Genomic DNA, 6,000 nt, shown 5'->3' on the forward strand with positions numbered 1-6,000 from the left:
AAGCTGGAGGGAGAAGGGAGAGAGAGGACCGAAGGGCATGGGGCTAGGACTGGGAAGAAGCCTTCTGATTTCGCGATCACTAGTGCCTTCCCCCTACCCCCAGGTACACAGAGGAGAAAACCGAGGCCCAGGGAGGGGAAGGGACTGGTCCAAGGTCGCCAGGTAGCTAGTGGGCGGAGCGAGGATTGATTCCACGCGGATCCTGGAACTCGGAACCCAGCTGTTTCTCCACTGGCTCTCGGCTTTCCCCCCTCAATCGTCCATTTCCACTGAGGTCACCAAACAATAGCCTCTCTGTCCTAACTTCCATGGCACTGAACTTGGGCTTCTTGAATTTGTAATTAATTATGAAGTTCAGTTCAATTTTTATTAAGCAGCTGCTCAGTTGCAGGGCTCTTTGCTAAGTTCTAGAGCAAACCTTAGAAGTTAAGGTAAAGGACTGTCCCTGCCCTGGTGAAACACATCTGTGCTCTAGTAGCAACATGGTCATGGGCATGATTGTTTTTAGGAGGCTGGCATGAAAGGCAAAAAACAAAAACACCCGGATAGAAATAAGTCAAAGGTTACCTTATTTATTCTCTATATTCTTTTTGTGCTCTCTCAGGCACATCTTTGGCATCTTTATGATTAGTGTTTGCAAAATCAGGAAGTGCAGGCTCTTGTGCACATAACTCGAGGAAAGTCATTTCTAGACCTCATTTTACTAATTGATAAAATGAAGAAGTTGGACCAGATGAACAATAAATCCCTTCCAGCTCTACTCTGCTACTTTACTTCTATGCTGTCTATGAAATGAAGAGGTTGGACTAAAATATATCTTCTAGTTCCAAAGTCCCATGATCTGTGCTCACAAAGTTCCACGAAAGAGAAAATCAGCACTACCTATTGGAAATAACATTGAACCAGAAGTCGAAAGACCTGAGTTTTAGATTGGTTCTTCTGCCAGCTAGCTGTGTGAACTTAGGCAAACCTTCTTATCACTTCAGGCCTCCATTTCTTCATTTGTAAAATGATGGAGTTGCACTAGATGATTCCCAAGAGCTCTTCCAGTTCTAAGATTCTATGAACTGGCTTAGGTGTTCCTCAATGGGTCTTAAATACCAAAATCCCAATGCAAGCAGGTGAGCCAGGATATTTATTATTGAGTTACTCAAAATTCAGCCACGCCATTTAGTAGTGGCACCCTGGGTTCCTGAGCAGACCTGTTTCACTGTACTTGAGGAAATGGTCAAACAAGACTAAAACATGGAAACAACAAAACATAACTATTAACTGCTAGGAAACAACAATGGCAGATTGAGTGCTTTGGTGTGCTACCATTAGAAATTGGGGAGCCAATGGAACTAAGAATTGGAAAGCAGAACATGCTAGATTCTACAAAAAAAAAAGCTGCAGCTACAAAGTGAAAGTTATGCTATACTTGTGTGGTGTGAAAGACACTATTATGCATTTGTCTTTTTCTATCACACCTTATATACTCAGATGATTACTTCAGTTGCATCATTATTAAACACAAAGGATGGAGGTAAAAGATCACAGTTTTAATTGATATTACTTTTCAACCATATTATGATACTACTATTTAGCCTCAGTGTCAGTATGTGTATAGGACTAACTTCTATACTCAGAGGGATCAGGAATTTTATTGATAGGAATTCTCTCCAGCAATGCAGATTGAACCCATTCATGCTTCCCTCTCTTGTGCAATAGATTCTTGACCATATTCTTCCATTGGCACTCCACAGATGGTCTACCCAGTGTATCCACTATGTATCTTTCCATTGTCCTTTATGTTATTCACAACTTTTAATTCCTTAGGAATTGTAGTGTTCCAAGATTTGCAGTCAAAAATTGCTGCCAGGAGAATATCTGTTCTGAAAAGATTGGTCTTTGTGCTCCATTTCCCAAGTTCAATTTATCTTGCTCTCTCTCTTCTGGGCCATTCTGATTCCAGTTCGTTATCTATATGTAGTTCTCACCCAGATATTTGTATAGTAGTAATATACTAACCCATTAGACAGGCTATCTAACAACATATATAGTCTAAACAGTTGGCATTTTTATCCATTTAGTTTTCCTACAGGGATTGTAGGCTACTTTCTTCTCATTGATTTCTTCATTTTCCTCATTGAACAGGTCCTATAGTCGTCTAGGAATTGATGAAATGTGCAATAGTGGAAAAAATACTGTTCATGGAATGAAATATTCCATATTCAAATCCTACTTCCAATAACTTATCTCTGTGGCCTTGGGAATGTTACCTTTTTTAGGCCTCAGTTTACTCAAATATTGAGAATGAGGGGATTAGACTAGCTGACCTTTAAGGTCCCTTCCAGGTCTGGGTTGTGCTTAATAAGTGAATACCTTTTGAAATTAACTGGCTACAGGGAAGCTTGTGATTCCTTGTTAGAGGAGACCATTTTTGCTTTTTTGTAGTCAACATAAAATAAACAGCAGGATTTTGTATTCCCATCATCTTTCAGTCAAATGTACAACTGTAAAGATCTGGTCTGCTATCCTGCTGAAAATTCTTCATGAAAGCCTGTTTGTTCCCTTTTCATATTTTCATCAAGGATAACCTTCAAAAAGGACAATGATAAAAGCAAAAGAGTCTGATAAAAGTAGTTTGCCTCAGAATATGACACATAATTACATACTTTATACTTTAATATTCCAAGGATGTATGATTTTCTTGGTCTGCACCCCTTTGTAATAGGGGCTTCCTTTGAGGCAACTGCTTCTAGGAGGAAACATCTTCCAGATGTTCTCCTGCCCTGTAGGTGGGAATAGCTTCTTTTGATTGGCTGCATAGCTGAAACAGGCTGAATATTTTAAACTGCCAGATTGGGACAATTCTGCTCTCTTTCATACATATTCTTTCCCACTGTGTCCAGAGAGGGAAGATCATACAAAGTTCACCCACAGCATGGGTGTCATGAACCAAACCGAGAAGATACCTGCCCACCCCTCTTTTAGGCCTTCTGGCTTGGTATATATATTTCTATTGTTTCATTTGTCCTTCTTAGTGTCTTGGTGCAAGTGCCCATGGGACCTGAGAGTTTGAGCCTCAGAGATGGGTACCCAGGCAGGGTGTTGCAGCCAGCTAGCCCAGGAGGGTTGAAGCCCTGAGAAGTCAGGGAACCTGGAACTTAAGCCTAAGGGGGATTTTGGACTTAGAGCTGGGACTATGCTGTATAGGAAATGAGCTAAGCTATGAATTTAGTTCCTTTTCCCTCTCCAGAGACTGGGGTGATATGGGGATAGGAAAGGGAGATTATGCCTTCCATGTATTGTGGAGTATGTTGTATATTTTTTATTATGCCTTTGAAGTAAATATTTCTTTGTAAAAATGAATCCAATTAATAATTGTTAAATGGAACTAAAATGCAGCAGGGACCTACTCCTTACACTTGAGGGAGCACCATTAGAACCCCTGGAAGAGCCTAGACATCTCAAACCTTCTTAAGGGTACGGAGATGGGGGATGGATGAGAAGGAACACACCTTGATTCCAGGAAGAAGGGACACAAGGTAGTCTTAAGTTACACCTCATTAAATGTAGGTTGCAACCCTCAATATATAGCTCAGGAGATAATCATAAAGAGAGAGTTGCTGTGTGTAAAAACTCATCATCCTTTGGCCACCCTGGTGATGAGCCTCTCTGAACTTAGCTAGGCTTATCCTTAGATAATAGATACATTCTGTTGACAATCTCATAGTTAAATCCTTTGCATTTTGATAGGATATTTCAGAGCATGAACTGTACTGGCATAACTGTTAGGAATCCAGGTTCAACTTCCATCATAATGACTTATCATAACAGTGGATAAAAACCTTTATTATTCCATGGAATTTAAAGGGTCTGGAGAATATATTATCATATTTAAATAATTTTTATTTTTACACAGAAAGTATCATGTTCATGTAGTCATGTTGGATATATTGGAACATTAAGCAGATCAGCAAAAGTATCTGAAAAAAAAAGCAGCAAAGTCATATGTCTATCACAATTTGCCTGTTGAGATTGATAAGTGTGAATTCACTAGTTATACATAGAGAAAAATTAATATTTCTTATTATCTCCTCATAAATGAGGGAGTAAAAAGAAGCAATTGAATATAGCATGATACATTCATTTTTTGAAAATTCCCTATTTTTCAAAATTTTAAACCCAGATTCTGTTTGTGCTTCAGGTAGTAGGATAAATAAGATCATTGTTTTTTTTTTTTCATCAGTGCAGACCTGGATGTTAAATTATGGTTAGTTTATGAAGTTCATAGCTTCTACCTCCCACCCCCCAATCAGAAGTGGGGAATTTCACTATGAATACCATATGGCTTTTCATTGATGAATTGCCTTGTGCCTATTGCCCATGGCAAACCTTAAAATGTATGAAACAATGCCAAAGAAAAGTACAGAAAGTTCCCAATTTGTAAGTGGGTTTTGTTCCAAAAGTTTATTTCTTTGTATTGATAGTTACTCAGCTATAAGATATTATATCAGATATTCAGCAGAATATCAGATAGATATTCATCTACATCATAGGTTAAATAAGTAATTGTAAATAAACCTTGGAACCTTATCCCCATTTTAAATATTATTTATGAAAAATGCATTCCTGAATTATTTAAAACTTGGGATGCTAGAAATAGACTTCTCCTTCTCATTCCAAAAATAATAGAGAACCTCATCCCTGCTATCCTGATTTTAAAAAATGGGAGACTCCACACCTCTACTGATAGCATGAAAGGGGAAAAGGACCAACTTCTCCTACCATGAGCCTGGGATCAGAATGAGAATTTTTGCTACCCCTTTATATAGAACAAGACTTCCTAAATGACTCTGACTGGGGCTCCAAAAATGATGTCAGCATGATTCTAGGTTAACTTGAGAATTAATTATAAGGAAGTGTTCAAAAGTTGGAGAATGCTTGTATCACGAACTCTGAGTGTTCCAATAATTTTAATTTTTAATGATGTTGATTATGAATCTTTTTATGTGATTAAAGAGCTTTATTGACAGTTGGCAGAACTGGCAAACAGTACTGCCTCTTGGTGAATGGGTACTCTAACAAATAAATGGTTTGGCACTGGTCCCTTTGTCTTGTTTCCCAGACAAAAAATATGTAGAATATTGTTATATCAGTTTTATTTGCAAAATCTAAATCCTAAGAATTGAGGCCAGCTGAGGAAGGGTGCTACCATTTCCACTTCCTGCTTAGGATTTGATTTAGTAGGACCTTTCTCATTCAGATTCAACCTCCAAAAGACATTTACTCAGTATCTAGTTTATAGAGAATACTGTGTTAGCCACTAGAGAAGATACCTGTTTCTGCAATTCAAAAATATATGATTCCATCCATTTGGATACTCACTGATTCAGATTATAACATTTATACCCATAACAGATGGTTTAAAGAGTTACTACAGCAAAAAAAAAAAAAAAGGATTTGTGAATAATGAGCCTTTCTCAACTTAGCTAAACTGGTTTTTGGACAGTAGATATATAGTCTACTATCTGGACCTGTACTCATTAGAGTCTTTGCATCTTGGAAAAATCTTATCACAGTTTGTGCTCCAATAACATAAGTAACTCATATGTCAGTAGAATCTCTTGATCCCTCTCGTTTGACAGATAGACCGGATTCAGTCTTGATGACTCTTTTGATAATAATCTGTATAGATTTTATTTACTTCTACCAAAAGCTTACATTCTGGAAACATTAGAATCTGATTCATCCCCAACTTTCCCCCAAGGATGTTCAGTCCCCTTGCAAATATCTAACATTACCAATTCAGCACATATAACAAGTTTATTATATAAAACAGAGTACCAAAAGAAATCATATCTCAACAAGACAGACCCCCTCTGAAGCATATCTCGGATAAGACTGCATCAGTCCTAAACCCCTCTACCAACTCCTGCCAATGATTTGGGCTGTAGGGCAATGTGTTGATCCAGACTTATAAAGCTTTATTGTCCCAGGCAGTACAAACCATCT

This window comes from Petaurus breviceps, unplaced genomic scaffold (assembly GCF_028583685.1).
Source record: "Petaurus breviceps papuanus isolate PSGF00001 unplaced genomic scaffold, PetGlider_PUasm1.0 140, whole genome shotgun sequence".
Classification (NCBI taxonomy): Eukaryota; Metazoa; Chordata; class Mammalia; order Diprotodontia; family Petauridae; genus Petaurus; species Petaurus breviceps.